Raw genomic sequence first — 25,380 nt, forward strand, 5'->3', positions numbered from 1 at the left:
CTTTATTAGTGCTTCTTTTATATCCAAGCCTCACACACTATTTCAGTGTGACTCTGACAAGTTAGACTGTGTTTTAAATAAGAAAACTCATTGTGTAGTTTAAACCAAAAGAACAGAAAACAATCCCATTCACCATCGCAGCAAAAAGCATAAAATACTTAGGAATAAACCTACCTAAGGAGGTAAAATGCCTGCACTCAGAATATTGTAAGACACTGATGAAAGCAGTCAAAGATGACACAAACAGATGGAGAGATATACCATGTTCTCGGATTGGAAGAATCAACATTGTGAAAGTGACTATTATTACCCAGAGCAATCTTCAGATTCAATGCAATCCCTATCAAACTACCAATGGCAGTTTATACAGAACTAGAAAAAAAATCTTAAAATTTGTATGGAGACACAAAAGACCCCGAATAGCCAAAGCAATCTTGAGGGAAAAAAATGGAGCTGGAGGAATCAGACTCTCTGACTTCAGACTATACTACAATGTTACAGTAATTAAGACAGTATGGTACTGGCACAAAAAAACAGAAATATAGGTCAAAGGAACAGGATAGAAAGCCCAGAGGTAAACCCACACATCTACAGTCAACTAATCTATGACAAAGGAGGCAAGGATACACAATTGAGAAAAGACAGTCTCCTCAATAAAGAAGTTGTGGCACATATATACAATGGACTGTTACTCAGCTATAAAAAGAAATGAAATTGAAATTAGAACACTTCCTAACACCTTACCCAAAAATAAACTCAAAATGGATTAAAGACCTAAATGTAAGGCCAGACACTACAAACAATAAATGCCGGAGAGGGTGTGGAGAAAAGGGAACCCTCTTGCACTATTGGTGGGAATGTAAATTCATACAGCCACTAGGGAGAACAGCATGGAGATTCCTTAAAAAGCTAAAAATAGAACTACCATACGACCAGCAATCCCAATACTGGACATATACCCTGAGAAATCCATAATTCAAATGAGTTATGTACCACAATGTTCACTGCAGCACTATTTACGATAGCCAGGACATGGAAGCAACCTAACTGTCCCTCGACAGATGAATGGATAAAGAAGATGTGGCACATACATACAATGGAATATTACTCAGCCATAAAAAGAAATGAAATTGAGTTATTTGTAGTGAGGCGGATGGACCTAGAGTCTGTCATACAGAGTGAAGTAAGTCAGAAAGAGAAAAATATCGTACATTAATGCATATATGTGGAATCTAGAAAAATGGTACAGATGAACTTGTTTGCAAGGCAGAAATAGAGACACAGACATAGAGAACAAACGTGTGGATACCAAGGGGGAAAAGCGGGGTGGCTAGTGTTAGGATAAATTGGGAGATTTGGATTGACATATGTACACTAATATGTATAAAATAAATAATAAGAACCTGCTGTATAAAAAAAGGTATTTCAGTTCACATGATAGGGATGAACACGTGAACTTCTCGTGACATTGGACATCTTCAACACAGTTGCAATATGCACTTAAAGAAATAGGATAGAAACATCAGTATCATATTTATTAATATTTACGTATTAAATGCTCATCTGTACATGACCTGGAGCAAGGAGATGTAAAGCATGAGAAGTCGTATAACACAGGTCCCCACTTTCCAGGAATTTACAGTCTGATTGGTTAGAAAAGACAATAAACTTTACAACGGTTAGAGAATTCTGTACATTTAACGTGGAGCTTACCCACTTTCTTCATTGTTACTCCTGATATTCTGAATGTTGGTAGAAAATCCTACAAAAGCATAACGATTGACTGCATGACACATCTGTGAATTCCTATTTTATCTGGGTCTTCAATAGCACTTTTACTTCTAATCAATCCCTTTTTTATTTTTCGCAACAACTGTCTCACGTCCTTCACCCCACCAGGCATTTGTTCTTCATTATAAAAACCACTTTAGTGAAGTAGGATTGACATAGAAAAGCTGTACATATGTAATGCATACAACTTGATGAGTTTGGAGATAAGTATACACCTGTGAAACCATCACCACGCTTTATGCCATAAACACATTCATCACCTCTAAACTTTCATCCTGCTCTATTTACTTATTGATTAATTAGTATTATTTTTGTGACTAATTCTTGGGTGCATAATCCTTGTTTCTGTCATTCCCTGAGGTTGGATTTGTCCGTCTCCATCTTAATGACCCGGGTCTGCTCTTTGTCTAAATTTGATCACCATCAGCTTGGTTCACTTGGGTCATTCTGAGGCTTGTGTTCCTTCATTCTGACCCCAATCACCTTTTGTACCCTTTTCTAGCCTCTGTATTTGTCTTGCAGTTTTGTTGTCTTTCCGTGGTTTGGGCTTTTTTTTGCTATGAGTTTTCTTTTTGTTCTTGGATATGCTTCCCTTGAAAGTCTCGGTCTGTCTCTGTATGGTAATGACTGCTCACTATCTTGTCAGCACTCCAGTCCTGCCTGTCCCTTCAGCTATGACATTGCACTAAACACACACAATTTCCTGCGCGAGTAATGCATGATCTTCCGTGTACTGGCTTCTACCTGCGTTTCCATCTGCTCTCCAAATGCACCGTTTTTCTGCCATATTGCGCTATTTATTGTCACCCCAGCAGGCACCACTTGAGAGAGTTCAGGCGTGGTCTGTGCATTCTCACCCGAGGCGAAAGGGAAAACAATACAAAGCATAATGAAATAATGAACAAAGAACATGGAAAATTCTTTCAATAAAGAAATATGAAAAAACAAACACACAGAGAAAACTGTAAAATACCTAGGTAGTCAAGCGATGGTACTGAGAATAAAACCTCAATTTCGGCTATCAAATTGATACAAAATTTTAAAATGATAAATCCCAGTATTGGTGATGTGTGATTGTTTTAATGGTACCTGGGTTGTGTGCTGAGCAGGTATGGTAAGACGTGCAGACACAGAAATGATGGCTGTGAAGGAAGAAGTTTCCATTATACTCACAACCCCCTACAAACGGGAGGCCTGGCTGCCATGTGAGGTCACACGGGAAAGCACCAGGGCAAGATGAGTAGACGGAGAGAGGGGAGAGGAAGTGCTGGGTAGGAGCCTTTATTGTGGTTTTCATGGGAAGGAATGGACCAGGTAAGCAAGCTAAGCAGGTTTGGGAATGGGTATTTTGAATGATTTTGGTGGGCTCGGGGCTGCTAGGGTGACCCCTAGTTGTCTAGTAACTGGCCTTGTGGTGATGGGGCATGGGGATAGTGTTCCCAGACAGCAAGAGCCTGATAAAGTGAGGCATATGGGTCTATGACTCCAATTGATTGGATTTCATATCAAAGATATGCTTCCAGGGCTTCCCTGGTGGCGCAGTGGTTGAGAGTCCGCCTGCCGATGCAGGGGACACGGGTTCGTGCCCCGGTCCGGGAAGATCCCGCATGCCACGGAGCGGCTGGGCCCGTGAGCCATGGCCGCTGAGCCTGCGCGTCCGGAGCCTGTGCTCCGCAACGGGAGAGACCACAACAGTGAGAGGCCCGCGTACCGCAAAAAAAAAAAAAAAAGATATGCTTCCAGGCAAGCCCTTTACTCTCTCTAGGAATTAGCTAACCTGGAATTAGTGGCTCCTTCCCATCAGCAAGGCTCCAGATGCCAGAGCATCAAGAATACAGCAAATTGGGACTTCCCTGGTGGCGCAGTGATTAAGAATCCACCTGCCAACGCAGGGAACATGGGTTCGAGCCGTGGTCCTGGAAGATCTCACATGCCGAGCAGCAACTAAGCCCTTGCGCCACAACTACTGAGCCTGCGCTCTAGAGCCCGTGAGCCACAACTACTGAGCCCATATGCCACAACTACTGAAGCCCGCCTGCTTACAGCCTGTGCTCTGCAACAAGAGAAGCCACCGCAATAAGAAGCCTGTGTGCCGCAACAAAGATAGCCCCCTCTCACCGCAACTAGAGAAAGCCCACGTGCAGCAGTGAAGACCCAACACAAGCAGCCAGAAAGGAAAAAAAGAGTACAGCAAATAAGAAGATATAGATAATACAAGGAATATGGATAATCTTGTATACATACCATGAACAATTATTATCTCTCTTGAATCATCGATTTTCTCTCTATATAGAGGGGAAAAAGAGAACTTAGAATTGTCAGCAGAGACTTGCAGGAGAAAAAGTTAGAGGACTTTTCAGCGTCTGATTTCATGAATTACTGCAAAGCTACAGAAATCGAGACAGAGTGGTACTGATATTAGGATAGATAAACAGATCAATGCAACAGAATGGAAAGTCCCCAAATAGACACCCAGACATCAATTGCTCTTTGAAAAGTTGCCAGTTCAATTTAATTCAGTGGGCAAAGAAAAGTCTTTTCAACAAATGGAGCTGAGATAATTGGTAAATATCTGGGAAAGAGTGAACCTTGACATTCATCACACTCTGCACTTCAAATTGAGTGAAACATGCACCTAACTTAACAACTAAAATTATAAAATTTCTAGAGGAAAAAGAAACTTCTTCCATAAAAATAAAATCTTCTACAATATCGTCATGATCCTGGGGTAGGCAAAATTTCTTAGGGAGGAACAATGAATCCACTAACTAATAGAAAGAAAATGAAGAGCTGTCCCTCATTGAAATTAACATGTAAAGAACAAAGTAAAAAAGATGAACAGCACAATAAAAATGAGCAAATCTCTTGAACAGACACCTCACTAAAGAGGTTATTCAAATGGTATATACTCAACCTGACGAGTTACCAGGGAAGTGCAGATCAAGTCCACAGTGAGTTCCCACTCTGCTCCCATTGGAATAGCTAAAGTTGAGAAGACTGGTAACACCAAACAGTGATGAAGAACTCTCACTTTGGAAGTCTGTGAGTGTTGGTTTGAAACTTTGGGAGTTTCCCAGGTGAAATTCAAAGCTGGCCCCTGTACACAGAGCTCAGGGGGAGGCTGAAGGACGAGGAGGGCCCCTCCACATTGGTAGACGGCAGCTTTAACAAACAAGGGAACCTACATAGGAGGCAGTCTTGGGCGCCGCAAGATGAGTAGATTTCCTCAGTCTCAAAGTTTATAGAGAGGCCTTAACAGGGTTCACTCATATATTCAGTCTGACAACAGTTACTCTCTCAAGGCTGCATCCTTGAAATGGCCCTAGTGTAGGAACGGTGGGCAGAGCCCACATTCCAAGGACAAGGGGCAGGAGTGAGGAGTCTCCCATCGTCCGAGTCCAGGTCTCAGGCCACATGGTGGTCATATCCTCTCAGTGACCTCCTCCAACAGGTAGCTTTATATAAAATTAAACATAGGTTTATTTTATGATACGTTATGACCTGGTAATTCTACTCCTAAGTATTTACCCAAGAGAATTGAAAAGACATGTCCACAAAAAGACTTGCATAAGAATGTCCAAAGCAGCATTATTCATAATAGCCTAAAACTAGAAACAACCCAAATGTTCATCCACAAGAAAACAGATACTTACACTGTGGTCTACTCACACAATGGAATATGAATCAGCAACAAAAAGGAACAAACTACTGATGTATGTAACAACATGAGCAAATCTCAAAAATCTTGTGTCCAGCAAAAGGAGCCAAACAAAAAGCATACATAATGCTTGGAAGTGACACGTGTCAGTTCATAGCCCATTGGTCAAAGCAAAAGTGTCTCCACCTATGTACAACAAGCCAGGGGATGTATAATTATCCCATAGGAGGAGGATTGAAAAATAATTCAATTTATCACACTTAGATTATGGTATAGGAGCAATCTCCATATTATAGAAATTATTGCTTTGTGTTTTGATAATTTTTGGCAAGATTTTAATTTATCTTTTGACTAAGTTTTGGCAATGTAGACTGAGAAAATAGTTCTTTTGTTCTTGGTCCTATACTTAAGTGGAATCAATACTCAGTCCCAATCTTTCTGCAGTAATTTTTCTATTCATTACTTCAGATAAACTGAAGTTTATCTTCTAGCAGTTTCTTAAGGAAAGATTTATGCAAATTTTGTTCCCTGGGTTTTAAAGTATTTAAAAGTATTTTTCGGTTGTCTTTATGCTTGAATGACAGTTTGTCTGTTTATAAAATTCTTGGGTTGTACTTTCTTTGTTTGAGGACTTTGTGAGTGTTATTCTGTTGTCTTCTAATGATGAATTATTTTTTTCTACAGAAGTCACACCTATTCAGAATTTTTACTACAGAGGTCACTTGATCATTTTGCTTAGATACCTTTCTCTAATTCAGTTTTATTACAGTTGTAAAATGCAGATAATGATACTGCCTATCTCAGTGTTGTGAGGATTAAATGAGGTACTACCTGAAAAACATAAATATAAGTGATTATTATTATTTATTAATATTGCTCCATTTTCTTGTAGAAATGTTCTTTTCAATCTGTGATTTAATTCTTTTGTTTCTGGAACATTTCCTTAATTTATGTCTTTTTTTTTTTTCTCTTTCTCTTCTAGTCCTTTGATTTTCTTCTTTGGTAACACTATATATGCAAACGTTGGATCTCCTTCACCTGTCTTCCTAAGCCACCATTTCCTTTCTAATGTTTAAAAATCTTAGCTCTTTTTATTTTACTCAATTTTTGTATAACCATGCTCTAGTTTCTTACTGTGTGTATTTTTTGTTGTGCTGCTTCCAATTTGATTCTCACTTCTGTGATGACGTTTTCTCCTTGCGCTTCTTTCTTGAGCTGACCTAGCTTATTTTCCACCTTCTATTGTTGTTTTGCTGTGACTGCTCTGAGTTCTAGTATCTCTGATTTGTGTTTTTGTTTTAAAAAGGCTCTTGCTTCCCCATGCTTTTCATACATAGCACAGTATGTTTGGCTACCATTTTTATTTGCTCCATGTCATTATTTCTTCAGTAATTAGTCTACACGCCATTTATTTATTTTCCTTGTTGCCTGCCTCCTTTTAAAAAATAGATCTTATGTAGTTTTCTTTTTTCATTATTGTTTTTATTTTTGCATGAATTTTTCCTGAATAATCTTTTTTCTTTTTCAGAAGAGTTTGCTAAGGAGAATTCTACTTATGACATGGGGCTGAATACATTCTTTTAGCTTTTATTCCTCTCTAGTCAACTCAAAATGGCACTATAGTCTGTTTTTAATCATCCTTGCCTCCCACTCAGATGGTTGCCCAAATATAGCTCCTCTATGTGTTTCCTAACTCATCTCTACTCCATGAGATATTTTACACTTGATGGCAAATAGGATCCAGGGAGCTTTCCACTATTAGTCTACATGCTTCATTTATCTTGTATGCAATAGTTCCTAAAAATATCTCAGGGCATGCCACTTGCTTTAGAGAACTGAGTTTTTGCTGGCGTTTTTGAGCTTTTCAGCCACAATTGTTCTTTCCTCGTATCTTCCTGTACCTCCTGTCTGACCTTCCCAACTTTTTGTACGCTTCCTTTTGTTTTATGATTTGGAGGCTCAGATTGCTCTAGTTTAACCAAAGGTAGATTCATATTTCTGTGTCTCACCTTGTTTATGGAGGGAGCAGTGCTTCATTTATTTCATTATGATGAGGTCGAAGTTCCTCTGGGCTCATATGTATAGAGCCCAACCCATAAAGGTGCTCAGTGGAGCAAAAGAGTGTCAGTTTTACCATGCTTGGCTCAGGTTGGGCTGTAGTATGTTTTTACGTAGCAAATTTCTTTTCTCCTCATCATGTATATATGCACATGTCCAAATCAATATCTCTATGTGTCTTTATTTAGGAAATAAACTGGGAGGGAAAATTCTAAAATATTGGTTGTGATTCTCTGTGCATGAAAGGAAGCAATGAAGTCCAAAGTCTTGTAGGTGTACCAGAGTCTAAGAAATTTCTAACTGTCTAGCGGGTCACAAATACCGAATGGGGGAGGTGTAGTAAGGAAGTCAGGGTGTGGAGCAGAAGCGTAGGGACAGGCAAGTCAGGGGTGAATTAGTGAGCGGTGTGGGAGGGACATGAGGCCGAGAAGCTCTGTTTATCTCCAAACTTGCATTTCTGAGCCATGTGGGCAAATTGTGTGCGGGTGTTTTGGTCTGATTTAAAGGCCAGTGTGTCAGGAGGTACAAGCTTGCCATACAGTACGTTCATCCCTCCATGCTATATTCACTCTGCCAGCCTGGAAAGTTCTTACTCGTTCTTTAAGGTACAGTTCGAGGACGATCAGTTCTCTCTAGCTTTCCAGGCTCCTCTCATCTCCCCAGTCAACTTGGATTTCTTCTTGCTTCTCTTAGCTAGTTAAACATGTCTCTATTATAGCACTTAAAAGGTGCATTTAAATTACGACTTGTTTGTCTGCTTCCTTTTTCAGTTATTAATTCTCGAGAGGTGAGGATTTAATCTTACAATTTCCAATTCCTACTACACAGCTTGAGATACATTGAATTCTTAATAAAGTTCATACATTTCATTGAATCATGTTTTCTTAAAAATTTTTATGGCGGTATAGTTGATTTACATTGTTGTGTTAGTTTCCGCTGTACAGCAAAGTGAATCAGTTGTAGGTACACATATATCAATTTTTTTTTTTAGCTTCTTTTCCCATATACATCCTTACCGAGTACTGAGTAGAGGTCCCTGTGCTATACAGTAGGTACTTATTAGTTACCTATTTTATATATAGTAGTGTATATATGTCAATCCCAGTCTCCCAGTTTATCCCTTCCTCCCTTCCCCCCTGATAACCATAAGTTTGTTTTCTACATCTATTCATTGTTTATTTATTTATTTATTAGCATTAATTGTCTTGGCATGACGGATGACTTAACAGTTTGATAATGGCTAGTTCAAGTCTTCAGTGCATCAGTTTAAAATTTGTATTGATGTTTAAAATATCTGTCTACATTTATAGTTTCTATGACTTAAGTACCTAGAAATATTTAATATATCACAAATATTTTGGTTATAGAAACATGATTCATTCATTGCAAGTTTTCCTGACCATTCTGTGGAAAAATTCTAAGTTTAAGGAAAGTTATAGAGAATAACATCACAGTGTGTAAAACTTTCATTGCTTGCCCTTCATGAATTTTTCAATTACTCTGAGGAATTTTAACTCTACTAAACCTGGACTAAAGTATGTTTCCTCAGGTTGTGTCTAGTTCATGGCAACAGACCCACTGCAGAGCAACTCTGAGTCATTTCCCAATGTCTGGATGATCCTTGATCTGAATATACTGTGTGTAGTAGCCAAGACTAAAAGTGTGATTTGCTCTACTATTTTAATAAATAGAATTTATTGAATACTCACTATTGTCAGGCACTGTGTTAATGCTTTACACAAATTATTGACTTTAATTCCCCATTTTATTGATAAGAAAACTAAATTTGGGGGCTTCCCTGGTGGCGCAGTGGTTGAGAGTCCGCCTGCCGATGCAGGGGACACGGGTTCGTGCCCCGGTCCGGGAAGATCCCACATGCCGCGGAGCGGCTGGGCCCGTGAGCCATGGCCGCTGAGCCTGCGCGTCCGGAGACTGTGCTCCACAACGGGAGAAACCACAACGGTGAGAGACCCGCGTACCGCAAAAAAAAAAAACTAACTAAAATTTGGAGAGGTTAAACAACTTGTCTAACCCCACCCAACCAGCAGGCAACTGAAACATGTATCCACAAAGCCTGAATCCTTAGCCACTGTGCTATTCCACTTCCATAGGGATAACTGAAAAATAGCTACTGAATTTGACTCAAACAGATAAAAAATTGTTCTGTAATCCTTCTGGTTTTGCTTATGCAGACTCAAAGTCAGGTCTAGAGAGGCTCAGAGGTTTCTTGGCAAATGATGCAACTTAACAGGATTTTTTAATTACTATGCAGAGTACCATGGAACCAGCCTCAAACTCATCTGATTTGTGTGCTCGAAATTCCAATCCCTTGTGAAATGGCCACAGGGATGTTTTAAAATTGGAAAAAGCTTTGGTAGTATGGCCTTCCATGACCTCTTCTTCTGCCTCAGTCAGAATGATGATGTGAGAGTTGGGAGAGCACGAAGGTGGAGACCATCTCACATCATAGCAACAAGGTTATGTGGCTGGCACAGTGTGTGTGTGTTGAAAGTCTCTCATTCTAATAAAACACATTCAAAAATGCTTAGCTCAAAACCAGAAAGAGAGGCATGAATTTACCAAGAGCATTTTTTACCTCTTTTGCTTTGTAAATGCCAGTAAATAGAGAGTCTCAGAGTTAGAAATGGGTCAGGTGTTTGTGGGAAGGATGATATCGGTTCACAGATTGATATTTGTGATAAAAAATTTAAAAGTATTTCTAAAGACCAAAGTGTTTTTTAAAACTTGGAAACAAAAGTCTCCTAGAACACTCACATCCCCAAAAGTTAATTTGAACACATGGATATGGCCTTTTGCAATTTCATACATTAAATGTGAAACGTAATTTTTTGATATAAGGCCAAGGTAAAAAGCTAATCAGACAAACTGATGGATTTTTTTTGAAAAATGTAACATACGTTTTCTTAAAAACAAAATAAACCAACACATGAGCTATAATGAATGACTCTGTATATACTGCTTCTCCTTCTTTTTACTCTATAAATTTATGTTGTTCCTAAACAGAAAAGGGAGGGAATGTGAAGCGGGGGAGGGAGCAGAGCACAGGTTATGGTAGCAGATCTTGCCTTCAGATCAACACAGTACCTGGGGTGTGCGGTGAGCAGCAGAGAGAAAGACAGGTGATTTCCCACCTCTTGGGAGTCGTTTCCAAGGTGCAGAGAAGGAATAGCAAGTCCGTTGGCTAGTGGCAAAGTAGGCACTTGATATAAAAGAATCACAATGCAGTGAATAAGATAGTATAAAACCTACCATAAGATTAGACCAGAATATATTTCTACCTATAAGTATGCAGAAATATAAGCAAGAAATATAAGTGTGTGGAATAAACTGGAGTACCAATTTATAGGAGAATTATTAAACCTGGAGGGCATTATGGTAAATGAAATAAGCCAGACAGAGAAAGACAAATACTGCATGGTATCACGTAAATATGTGGAATCTAAAAAAAAGTCAAGTCCTAGAAACAAATAGAAAAGTGGTTGCCAGGGGCCAGGGGGGTGGGAGAAATAAAGGGAGGTTGGTAAAAGGGTACCGACTTTCCTTTATAAGATGAATAAGGTCTGAGGATCTAACGTATAACATGATAAATACAGTTGATAACACTGTAGTGTATAACTGAAATTTTCTAAGAGAGTAAAACTTAAATGTTCTCACCAAAAAAATAAATATGTGAGGTGATGGATGTATTAATCCCCTCACAATGTATATGAATATAAAATCATCAGGAGTACACTTTAAATATCTTACAATTGTATTTGTCACTTATTCTTCAATAAAGCTGAAAAAGAAGAATAGCCAACAGGAAAATTTGTAAAAAAAATAATTAAAAAGCAAAAAAACCCTCCAAGCCCCTTAGGAGTTACTGTAGTACCTAAGAATGGGAAGTATTGTGTATCCCCTCTGTATATGAAAAATATGAATCATTCAATCAATCAGTTGCTATTTCCTGAGTTACTGTTATGTGTGTTTTGATACGAGGGATGGATTCACTCTTGAAACCGTTTATGAAATCTGAAACAGGAAGTTTAGCAAAGTGATGGAGTTCAGGTTCAAATCTTGTTTCCAGCACTTACTGGTTGTCAATCTTGGGCAAGTTTGTCAACCTTTCCATACCTCAGTTTCCTCATTTGCAAGACGGGGATGATACCTTTGATCTGCTAGGACACGTGTCTGACCCCACCACCTGGCTAGCAGTGATTGCTTGTATGCTTCTTCCTGACTTTTGTTCCTGTCCGCTCTGTGCACCTTTATTCTCTCTTTTTTTAAAAAAAAATATTTATTTATTTTGGGTGCGTTGGGTCTTCATTGCTACACGCAGGCTTTTTCTCTAGTTGTGGCGAGCGGGGGCTACTCCTCGCTGCGGTGCGCGGGCTTCTCATTGCGGTGGCTTCTCTTGTTGTGGAGCACCGGCTCTAGGTGCGCGGGCTTCAGTAGTTGCAGCATGCGGGTTCAGTAGTTGTGGCGCATGGGCTTAGTTGCTCTGCAGCATGTGGGATCTTTCTGGACCAGGGATCGAACCCATGTCCTCTGCATTGGCAGGTGGATTCTTAACCACTGCACCACCGGGGAAGTCCCCTTTATTCTTTCTTATACCCACTTCAGGCCAGCAAACTCCACATTTTTAGGAAGGTAAAGCTCTGTGTTTTCTGTAACATTTCTTCTACATTATTGAGAAGGAGGCAAACTACACATAAACTATCATTTCTTTAATTGTTAGGTATTTATCACATTTTAAAAGTGTGCTATTTTAAATAAATTTTATTAATGCAGTGCTTACAAAGTTGCATACTTTTTGAATCGTCTCTTTGAATCCTATCTCCACCATAAACCCTGCTAGTTTTAGTGCAAAATTTTGCAGAATGTGATGTTTTTCAGGAATGTGTATATTGCATTTTAGTATCTACTTAGTTATTAGAGTATATACCTCATAGAATTCTTTTTTGCGGATCAAATGGGTTAATACTCTTATAATCTCTGATGATGTCACCACCACTTACTACGTTTTCAGCACTGTGTTGAACACTAGCATGCAAATGTTAGTTGAAGCTGGTACTCCATAAATATTCACTTTTATCAAAGGAAACATTTAATTAATTTACATGCTTATGGGGACCTGACTCAGGACCACAGGTTATGCCATTACATAACTCAGGGGTGAGGGGTATACACACCAAAGACGCTGCATATTTGTATATGCATTATTATAATACACTGGTGGATAGCAATACAGTGTCTTGCTTTAACAAAATCATATCTTAATGACGGTAATAAACTGTCTTGAAGTAGAGGAGCCCTTTCTAAGTAGTATAGAGGTGCACCAGCAAAGGACTGGCCATGAATAGTCTTTTTGGCAATTATGAATAAAGCTGCAATAAACATCCATGTGCAGATTTTTGTATGGACATAAGTTTTCAATTCCTTGGATAAACACCAAGAAGCACGACTGCTGGATCAAATGCTAAGTGTATGTTTAGCTTTGTAAGAAACTGCCAGACTGTCGTCCAAAGTGTCTGTACCATCTTATGTTCCCATCAGCAATGAATGAGCGTTCCTGTTGCTCCGTATCATCATGAGCGTTTAGTGTTGTCAAGCTTCTGGATTTTGGCCATTCTAATAGCTGTGTAGTAGTATCTCATAGTTTTAATCTGCAATTGCTGATGACATAAGATGTGGAGCATCGTTTCATATGCTTGTTTGCCACGTGTATATCTTCTTTGGTGAGGTATCTGTTAAGGTGTTTGGCCTATTTTTAAATTGGTTGTTTGTTTTCTTATTGTTGAGTTCTTAGTGTCTTTTGGATAATGACCTTTATCAAATGTGTCCTTTGGAAATATTTTCTCTCAGTCTGTGGCTTGTCTTGCAATTCTCTTGATATTGTCTTTTGCAGAGCAGAAGTTTTAAATTTTAATGAAGACCAGCTTATCAATGATTTTTTCATTGATCATGTCTTTGATGTTATATCTGGTTATCTAAGTTTTCTCCTATGTAATGTTCTAGGACTTTTATAGTTTTGCATTTTACATTTAAGTCTATGATCTATTTTGAGTTAATATTCATGAGGAGTATAAGGTCTGTGTCTAGATTCTTTTTTCTTGCATTTGGGTGTCCATTAGTTCCAGTACCCTCTTGAAGAGACTATCTTTGTTGCATTTGCTCCTTTGTCAAAGGTCAGTTGACGATACTCTAAGTGTGAGTCTATTTCTGGGCTCTCTATTCTGTTCCATTGCTCTGTTTGTCTGTTCTTTCACCAATACCACATTGTCTTGATTATGTAGCTATATAGGGAGTCTTGAAGTCGGTTAGTGTCAGTCCTCCAATTTTGTACTTCTCCAACGTTATTTTGGCTCTTCTGGGTCTTTTGATTCTTCATACAACTTTATTTAAATTTTTTTTATTAATTAATTTTTGTTGGAGTATAGTTGCTGTTACAATGTTAGCTTCTGCTGTGCAGCAAAATGAATCAGCCATACATATACATATATCCCCTCCCTTTTAGATTTCCTTCCTGTTTAGGACCCCACAGTGCATTAAGTAGAGTTTCCTGTGCTATACAGTGTGTTCCCATCAGTTGTCTATTTTATACATAGTATCAACAGTGTATATGTATCAATCCCAACCTCCCAATTCCTCCCACCCCACCCCTTTTCCCCTTGGTATCCATACATTTGTTCTCTATCTGTGCTTCAGAATCTATTTGTCTATATCCATAAAATAACTTGCTGGCATTTTGATTGAGATTGCATTGTATCTATAGATCAAGTTGGGAAGAGCAGACATTTTGACAACACTGAGTCTTCCTGTGTATGAACATGGAATATATCTCCATGTATTTAGTTCTCCTTTGACTTCATTCATCAGTCTTATAGTTTTCCTCATATAGATCTTGAACATATTTTGTTAGATTATACTGACATATTTCATTTTGGGGGTGCTAATTAAATGGTATTGTGTTTCTAATTTCAAATTCCACTTGTTCATTGTTGGCATATAGGAAAACAATTGACTTTTGTATATTAACCTTGAATCCTGCAACTTTGCTATAATTGCTTATTATTTCCAGGAATTATTTTGTTGATTCATTCAGATTTTCTATGTAGATGATCACATCATCTGTGAACAGAGACAGTTTTTACTTCTTCCTTTCCAATCGGTATACATTTTATTTCCTTTTTTTGGTTTTATTGACTTTTCCTATTGATTTTCTGTTTTCAATTTTCATTGATTTCTGCTCTAATTTTTATTATTTCTTCTACTTAATTGTATTTAATTGCTCATTTTTCTAGTTTCCTAAGATAGAAGCATAGATGACTGATTTTAGATAGTTTTTCTGGTACATACATTCAATGCTATAAATTTCCTTTATGCATTATTTTTGCTGCATCCCACAAATTTTGATAAGTTGTCTTTTCATTTTCACTTACTTCAAAATATTTTAAAATTTCTGTTGAGATTTCTTCTTCAGACCATGCATTATATAGAAGTGTGTTGTTTAATCTCCATGTATTTTGGGATTTTCCAGGTCTCTTTTGGTTATTGATATCTAGTTTAATTCCATTGTGGTCTGAGAGCAGACATTGTATACTTTTCAGCTTTGGAGATTTCTATTGAGATGTCCAGTCTACTTATAAGCCCGTCAAAGGCATTTTTCATTTCTGCTGCAGTTTTTTTGGCCTCTAGTATTTGTTTTTGATTCTTCCTTAGAATTTCCATCTCTCTGCCCACCTTGCCATCCATTCTTACATGCTGTTTACTTTTTCCATTAGAGCCTTTAGCAGATTAACCACAGTTATTTTAAATTCCTAGTGTGATAATCCCAACATTCCTGCCACATCTTAGTCTGGTTCTGATGCTTCTTCTGTCTCTTCAAACTGTATTTTTTTTTGCCTTCTAGTATGTCTTGTAATTTTTTTCTTCTTACTGAAACATGATTTCCTGGGTAAAAGGAACTGCTGTAAATAAACTTTAAGTAATTTGTTCATAAGTTGTGAGGGGAAGGGAAGTGTTCAATAGTCCTGTGATTAGGTTCCAGGCCTTTAGTGAGCAATATTAGCTAAATTTAAAAATCTTATTGTTCTCTACTCTAGAAATAAGCCTCAGTATAGTATATAAATGAAAAAAATGATAATAGTAGCAAAACTGTGAAATATTTCAGAATAAATTGAGTGACTGACAAAGCTAGTGTTTTGGGGCAGAAGGTTAATTCTCTAATAAAGGTGCTGATGAGATTGGGGATTCATCACGTATAATAAATTAAAAAGTTAAGTTTGAGAAATAAGATAATAAAACGCCTACAATAAAATCTAGGATACATGCACTGTCTAGGTTTGTTGAAGATCTTCCTAAGAAAGTCTAGAAACTTAGCAGCTATGCAAATAAAGATAGACATATTTGATTAAAAGATTATAATTAGCAAAACAAATAGATAACCAATATAATGGTTCATCTATTAATGTAAGAAATAGACACATAATATGACTAGGTCATTAAGAACAAATCCAAATGCCCAACAAAAACTGAAAGATGGCCAAATTAATAATCAGAAGAAAGGCAATTTTAAAGTGATAACCAGATACCACTTCACATGTATCATATTGACTAAACTTAAAAGGACTGCTAACAGCGATTGCTGCTGGGATACAGAGAACATAAATTCTCAAACATACTTGTGAAAATATCAATTTGACAACTTTTGGAAGAAGCAATCAGGAAATATCTATTAAAAATAAAAAATACATGTGCATTTTAACTCAGTAGTCCTTCACTTGGGAAGCGTCTCATAGAATTATGAGTCCCAGTACATAAGCATATGTTTTCAAAGATATCTACTGCTGCATTATTTGCTATGGCAAAAATAAATGAATAAGCAAATGAATAATGGAATAAATGAATGCACAAGTAAACAGAGCCAAGTACACGTTTATCAGTAGAAGAATGGTTGAATAAATTATAGTATAGATACACAATTAAAAATAATTATAACTGTACTAATAGAGGTAGTGGAATTTTTGTGAGCTGTTGTGTGAAAAAAGCAAGAAACGTGTGTGTGTGTGTGTGTGTGTGTGTAATGAGATGGTTATGATTTTACGCAGGAGTGATATGTATGATATATATGCTATGTGTGTGTGTGTGTATATGTTTGTGTGTCTTGTCTAAACTTTGAAAAATGTAGATGATAAATTTTGATGCCAACCCCTGGAAGTGTGTTGCTGGAGGCGGGCACGTGGCGTGGGCTGAAGCCCAGGGATGACAGGGAATAGAGGAGTGTGTCAAAAAGGAAAAGACTGAAAAAAATGAGTGTTTTAAACATGTGTGAATGATATCATCACATTCATACACTCATGTGACAATTACAAATACATGTACATGTAATATTTGAAAAGTACCTTGAAGGATCTACCCAATGTTATAAGGTAGCTAGTGGCTAGTCAAGATTGGGACCCAGATAGGCCTGATGCTATAGCTGTGGTTCTTTCCACTAGTATAGGCTTTCTTAGTTTACAAATATGATTAGACATATAAACAAATACATTGTTTTTTGGTAAGTAGAGGGTTTGGGCAAAGTAATGCAATGCTCTGAGTGATCCTTGATGAACTTAAAATTTAACCATCCTTTAAAACTTCCACCAGCCTTTTCTGTACTTAGCAAGGTCAATATCAGTGATAGGTATGAGGGATTCTTATTGATTGTATTTTCACAATTCTCACCTTTCCCACACTTTTTTTACCCCATGGACTCAGATTTTAAGATCATGCAAAATATTTTGGTTATTTGAGAAAATATTAGTTGCTGTATCTGTGTCCAAAATTCACCTCCTGGATGTATTCCAGTGGAGGGCTTCAAGGTACTCTTTGGGAATTGCAATTGTAAAAATAACGAATTATATTTAGAGAGAAATTAGTCACTAACAAATCAGAGAAGAGCACAACATTATTTACATTGTTTATTGTTACCTCACGTTTATAATGTGAGTTATTAGGTTGGATTTAAGTTTTCTGGGGTGGCAGGATGTAACACAAAGGCTGGGCTAAATGAACTGCAGGACTCTTGGTTCATAGACTCCAAACGAGCGAAGCTGCCACTCAGGGTCACATGGCAGATGCACGGGGATAGGGTAAGAGCAAGCTGGAGCCATGGATGGCAAGCAAGGTGAGCTAGGCTGGGTTCCATGGGCTCCATATGGATTGGCTAATTGGAATAATTTCCAGTGTGCTGCTGGCATTGGGGCCATCCCTAGGTGTCCGGTACCTGGCCCAGGTGATTAGGGTGGGTGCATAATGGCCCTGAGTGTGAAAGCCCCATAAGGTAAAGAAAGAGGTTGGGGTATGGACTGAATCCACTCCTCAAGAAGGGGAACTGGCCGGCCTCTAACTAGGGCCTCACAACTGGGTCAAGACAACATTTCAAAACAGAACAGAACAAAACTATTTTATACTTTGTAATGTCCAAAGTATGAGAATGCTTCCCAAGGAAAAGTCTGGTTTAATCTTTCCTTACCTTTGGTTCCTCCAGTCAGTATCATTCTTGGCTTATAGGGCTAACTAACAATTTATTTTAGTAATAAATTTCATTTGCATAATTTCTGAATAATCAATAGGGAATATTTGTATTGCTTTCTCAGTAATATACAATTCGTTAGATCAAGGTTATGAAAGGGTTTCTTTTCTTGAATTTGTACAGGTGTGCTAAAAATTATACATTTGCCACAAACCATGGGGCTTTAAATCACTTTCTTCTTCTAGCTCCTTTCTGAGAGTTTCCTTCTGTAATCTTCCCCCAAATTGTGCATTCAACATGAAGGATCGTGCTCTGCCTATGAAATGATCCCTGAAGCTGAGAATCAGAGTAGCATACAGCACCGTAAAAATGGCTTAGGCTTTGTTCCTCTGCCAAATAAATTAAGGAAACACATTTGGATGCCAAAGTTGCTTCTGAATGCCATTTCCATAAGTAAAAAGCACTGCTGAAATAAAGCATATTATACATGTACCTAAGTACAATGCATTGAAAACAATATTATGTAATGTTAATACTTCTTCCTTTGTAAACCCGCTTTTAAAACTATTTTCTTTTTAAAATATCCAAAGATATAGCAAATCTTCAAAATAATAGACTGAGCGCTGAACAGGTATTATAGGCATAAGACAGAGAACATGTGTGCGGACATATTTGCCCCGATGCTTAATAGTTGAGTGTGGAGGGAGGATGTAACATTGGCTGGTGCTTTACCCCGTGCCCAGCACCTGCCCTGTAGTTTTGCAATCATGCAAACATCGCAGCAACTTTGAACAATTGATATTATCTCTATTTCACAGTGAAGGATACTGAAACACATGGACGTGAGGTAATCGGCACAGGTCACATTACCGGTAAGTGCCAAGGCAAAACTTTTCACTATAAGAGTGTTTAGTTCCCAGGGATGCACAACATGGTAACCGTCTTTATCTTTAGAGTTATATATTTATTTGAATATGTTGGAAAAGCTAGGACAAGCACAGCTAGCTTGTGATTTCACATATGTTATTGCCAGGTTTTGAAAGTGAATCCGTTGTAAAGATAAATGTTACATAACTAATAGTACAAATAGTATGTGGACATGACAACATATTAGAAATAAACTTGCCCATAACTTTTTGTTCCTTCTTGACTCATTTATCTATCTATTTATTTAATTATTTTTATTTTTATTTTTTGGCCGTGCCGCACGGCTTGTGGGATCTTAGTAGCCCAACCAGGGGATTTGAACCGGGCCCCGGCAGTGAACGCTACAAGTCCTAACCACTGGACTGCCAGGGAATTCCCTCATTTCTTTTTGTACTAATAATTTTATACCATAGTTATCTACAGGATAAAATCCAAAGTTTGGCATTATTCTATACAGCTAGCTCTAGCCAGCTGGCCTCAACTTATCCCCAGGACAAGATGTTTACTCATGTACATCAAGGACAGTGAGAGTAGAGCTCACCTGGAATGTCCACCACAACCTTTCCGTCTGTTTTTCTATTTCAACATCTACACTGTATTTCTTCCCCTATGATGCCACATAACACAGACTCAGGATGGTCTCATTTCTCTTCATTTATAGAGTTTATTTTTAAAAAATCAATAACTTAAATGTTAGGTCTGTATATTTTGGGTAATTAATCCATAAGTATTTATTAGGTACCTCTGTATCTAAGGCACTGTCTTCTTGCCTTTATAATCTTATAATATAACTGAGAGGCAGATGATCTACTTATGAAAAGTGAACTTATAAAAAAGTAATAATAGAGACCATAACAGTTATTACAAAAGGATAATAGGATTCATTGGAAAGGTCACACATTAGAATTAGACACCTGGATTTGTTGCTTATTAGCAGCAAGTTAGTGGGAACTTGGGCAATTTACTTATGTGCTCTGAAGCTTGCACATTGTAAGATGGGAGAAAATCTATTTTGTAGCCTTACTGTAAATCACAAGATAGTGTTTTGTAAAATGCTTAGTAAACTTCATAGAGATCTGCAAGCATATTTTTATTTGCCACAATGTTTTCTATGACAGAAGCATATTACTAACAGGAATTTCGAGATTGAATTATGAAAAACTGGTGACCATGTGTAGGCCTAGAACAACAATACATTTAATAGAGTCCAAAGAAAATATTGCATAATCACAAAATCCCCCCCCTTTGGAGTTATTAAATAAGAAACAATTCTAAATAGGAAAGAACTTATTAGAAAAGGTTAATTTGTTCCACCAGATTCCAAGACTGTTTATAAAATGATGGTAATTAAATACGCATGAATTTGATTTCAGGAGATGCAAATAGATCCCACAAATGCACACATGCAGACACACACACACACACATTTGGAGTATGAGAGAGGTGCCACTGCAGACCAGTGGGGGTAAAAGACTGTTAAACAGGGTAAAGATTGCCAACTAGGTGGGAAAGAGTACAATTAGATATCAGTCTCTCACTCTCTGTAAAAGTACTAAATATGTTCTGGTAGATTATGAAAATCTAACCCTTAAAACATTTGAAAGAAAATTTAGGAGAATATCTATATGACATCAGGATAGGAAAAGACTTCTTGAGACAAATGAAGTACAAGTCATCAATAAAAATTGGAAATCTTTGACTACACTAAAATGAAACATTTCTGTATGACTCCAAAAACCATAAACAAAATTAAGAGCCAGATCTTTTACTGGGAGATTATATTGTCAACATCATAACGAACAAAAAGTTTGTGTCCAGAATAAAGAACAGATACAAATCAATTGGAAAAACACCCAAAATAGAAAAAATAGGTATAGAATATGAATAGACAACTCACAAAAGAGGAAATATATTTGGCCAATAACCATATGCAAAGATACTCAACATCTCAGTAATCTGGACAATGCAACCCTAAGTCAGCAAAAATTGAAAGTCTGACTATACTACATTTTGGTGAGGATGAGAATCTGACATCGCTATGGGAATGTAAATTAGCACAAATATTTTGGAGAATAATTCACAATTGTCAGTCAAGTCAAAGATGCACATATACTATGTATTGACCTTAAATAGACTCTTGTAGGTGGACGAGGTGAAAGGTATAAGAATGTCTGTTTCAGTGTTGTTTGTAATAGTGAAAATGATAAATGTGGCATCGGCCAAATTGTCAGTCCATAGACACATGAATAAGTAAGCTCTGGTTTAGTCTTACAGTGAAAGCTCACCGGCAAAGGCAAACATACTGTAAAGGTAGGAAGTCATCCATGCACAAATATGATATCAAAACCAGCAATTGTGAGAAGAGGAGAGTACGAATGCAGGATATTTGAAATTAAGAGATCAGCAACTTAAAACAGTCATATATATATATATATATATATATATAGAGAGAGAGAGAGAGAGAGAGAGAGAGAGAGAGAGAGACTGCAGTATCTAAACGTCATGGTAACCACAAACAATGAAAGGTTTAGTTAAAGGAAAAGATGAAATAAAGAAGTAAAGAAAGTTATCAAAATGACTACATCTCAATAATGTAAGGTGAAAAAAAGGAAGCAACAGAATATGTTGGGTGTGATACCATTTCTATATAAATTCTATCATGCTTAAAAAAGGTATACATAGTTTATAGTTTTTGGATATGTACGTGCATAAAATATGTTTGAAATGGCATGATCCAACTTTGGTTTCATGTTACTTCTTGTGATGTTGGGAAACTAGCTGCGGGTAGAGAATTAGCCGTATCAAATGTTTTACTCTTTAAAAGAAGCCATCTGAAGCAAACAAGGGGAAGTGTCGATGTTTTAAAAATCAGGATAGTAGGGATACGAGGATAAAGAACTTTTTACCGTTTTGTAAAATGCTTTCTGTATATCTGTCAAATTCATATATATTTATGAATATATCTATTTAATGATCTAGCAGCTCTACGCCTAGAACATATATCCACATATATCCACAGAAAGACTTATATGAGCGTGTTCATAGCAGCTTTATTCTTATTAGCTCTAAACTTGAAATAATACATATGTCCATCAACATGGGGAATGGTATGGTTATCCAGTGGAATACTCTTTTAACAGCAGGAGGGAATGAAAAATCTCTATACATACAACATGTATGTATCTCATAAATGCTTTATGTTGAGGTTAAAAAGACACACAAGAAACAATATTATGAGATTCTGTATATGGGGCAGCAGGGCCGGCCACATAATTTGAATAGCCCAGTGCAAAAGGAAAGTGTGGAGCCATTGTTCAACGAGCAGGGAAAAGTGCCCTTAAAGGTATTAAGATGTAAAGCTCTTTCTTTCTGCCACTTTTGAATTATCATGGCATTTTAATTTGCTATTTAATGTTGTCTGAAGCCTTTTGAATTATCATGACATCTTTATTTGCTATTTGAATTATCATGGCATTTTACTTGCTATTTAATGTTGCTCAAAGTAAGGAAAAATTAACAATTAAAATGGCTAGATTTAAATTTAGTATTCAATATTCAAATTTATTGTTCATCTTTACATTGTTCAGTGCCAGTTCTAAATGCAAATAGAAGAACATTTATCTTACATAACTGAAATGACACTGTTTGTGTTTTGTAGCTCATACATGCATCTGTCTTTTGTTCTTATCCAAACAGTGGAAATGCACAAAACTAATTTAACTGATTTAATTTCATTTCTTGACACACAAACATTCCACCAACACTCTGTATCTTAGTCTTAATGATGAGTAAGCTACACTCTGCCTTATCTTCCCTTTCCTTTTAGAGCACCATTTTCAGCATAAGTAGTTGGCCAGTGCAGGGGAGTCACAAAAATAGGAAAGGATATGACATTTCCTTCCTTGGTCATTGGTGTTTCCTATAACACTGTTACTTCCTTCCTGTGTTGGAAGCAAGTTCTGATTGGCATGGGAATCATGACTTCTGAGAATTTGGTGCCTGCGTTTGTTCGTTCCAAGAGGTAAGGTGCTTCACCTGCCTTGAGTTTCACTGAGCTGAACTCCCACTCCTCCTTTGTCCCCTGGAATTTTGTCCTCCTGGGGCTTTGCAAAGGCCAGATGCCAATGGGGTAATAAGGAACCATAGATGCTTGTCTTGTTCTATTTTCCAAACAGGCTCTACTTATAAAACACAAGATCAAAGATGAAATTATTAAGAACTTCAAGACAGTAGTAGTAGCAGGGCAGTCAACTAAATGTGGGCCCCTTTGGAGCACAGTTATAGGTGTATACATTTCAGTTATATGGAGGCATACGTTTCTCAAAACTCAGCAAACTTAAAAGCTGTGCCATTTATTACATGTAAATTGTAAGTAAATAAAAAATAAAACAACAAAAAAACACCACCATCGTCTTCTCCTAAATGTCAAACTGCAGACATTTTTATATGTTATTGATTTAATTTTTCTGGTGACGACTCAGGGAACAAACAAAACAGATCTATGACCTATTTCTATAGTTACTTAAAATTGGCAAAACTATTAGACTGTTGCAGAGGGTAATTTTTTGTCTTGTTCCATATTTTTTTCCAAAGAAAGCCCAGTTGTCCCTTTGAACAGCACAATACCTGAAAAAGAAGATTGTAATCATTCGTCTACAATTTCAACTCAACAATGAAGCATTGCTTGCTTCTTTCACGTTTCATAGAATACGTAATGTGCCTGCAATTCATGGGAGATTTACATGCATTTTTCTCTGGGACAGTATAAGCCCCTAGAGAGAAAGGCTTTGACAGGGATAATGATATTATGTCTCCTGGACTCATTTGCTCTGGTCAAGGATATGCGCTGAAGGACGTTTCCCTCGGTGCCATGATGATCTCGCCGGCAAGAGGGAATGAACTTCAGTTTGGCTGGACTTCTGTTCACCCTTAGCCATTATATCTGCAATGCAGTCAAGAGCTTTAACATACCGTCTTAAGATTTTAATTTACATTTTCCCAATGACTAATATTCAGAAGGATGGTGACTTATTTTCACGTTTGTCTGTAATAAAGAAGCTAACATACTGTCTGATTACTTCTCAGTTCGTGGAGGTGACGTTTGATAGAGGCACATCCCTCCTCCCCCTACCTTAGTGCTGTGTGATTTGTTAGGAGCAAATATCATTTCTCTGAGTCTTGCTAGATTGAAAAGGAAAGGTCCCTTTTTAAGTTGAACTATAGTTGATTTACAGTGTTGTGTTAATTACTGCTGCGTAGCAAAGTGACTAAGTTATATGTGTGTGTGTGTGTGTGTGTATATATATATATATACATTCTTTTTCTTTTCTATTATGTTTTTTAAAAATTTAATTTATTTTTTGTATGGCAGGTTCTTGTTAGTTATCTATTTTATACTTATTAGTGTATATATGTCAATCCCAATCTCTCAATTCATCCCACCCTCCCCACTTCCCCCCTTGGTGTCCGTAGGTTTGTTCTCTACATCTGTTCTATTATGGTTTATCCCAGGATATTGAATATAGTTCCCCGTGCTATACAGTAGGACCTTGTTGTTTGTCCATTCTGTATATACCATTTTGCCTCCACTAATCCTAAGCTCCCACTCCATCCCTCCCACATCCCCCAACCTCGGCAAGCACCAGTCTATTCTCTATGAGTCTGTTTCTGTTTCATAGAGAGGTTCATTTGTGTCGTATTTTAGATTCCACATATAAATGATATTATATGCTATTTGTCTTTCTCTTTCTGACTTACTTCACTTAGTATGATAATCTCTAGCTGCATCCATGTTGCTGAAAGTGGCATTATTTTGTTCTTTTTTATGGCTGAGTAGTAAAAAAGGAAAAATCATTTTAAGAAAATACTATAAATTGAAAAGATTTTAGACATGAAAAATATTTTTTAAAAGCATATCACAGGCCAACAAATTTCCCAGCGCCTTTACATGTTGCCTATATGAGGTAACCCTCAGGCTTGGGGTACAGCTGGGGAGTGAAAACCATTTACAAGCCTGTCCAGAGGAAGAACACGAAACATGGAAAACACTTCCTGAATCTCCAAAACCTTTACCTGAATTATTATTGTCTGAGTTACTATTACTTACTATCAATTCAATTTGTTCTTCCTTCTGTTTGAAAATGATGCTGCATATTTGAGCATGTTTCTGCTCGTATTCTGAATACTATTTGATATTCTGGATGGACAGTCTATATTGTTTTCTCTCTGGATCTGAATTCAGCCTGTCTGGATCCCAATACATCATTCTCCTCCTGAAACCAACACTTCCTTTTTCTTCCTTAATTTTTCTTTTACCATCCTCTTGAAGATCCAGCTTTCAGTCATATTTGACTTCTTCCAACTTTTCTTTTTCCCTTACATCCAAGTTGTGAAGATGTTGTCTGCAGCGTGCCTCGAGAACCTCATTTCT

The sequence above is a fragment of the Pseudorca crassidens genome, chromosome 4 (assembly GCF_039906515.1).
Source record: "Pseudorca crassidens isolate mPseCra1 chromosome 4, mPseCra1.hap1, whole genome shotgun sequence".
Lineage (NCBI taxonomy): Eukaryota > Metazoa > Chordata > Mammalia > Artiodactyla > Delphinidae > Pseudorca > Pseudorca crassidens.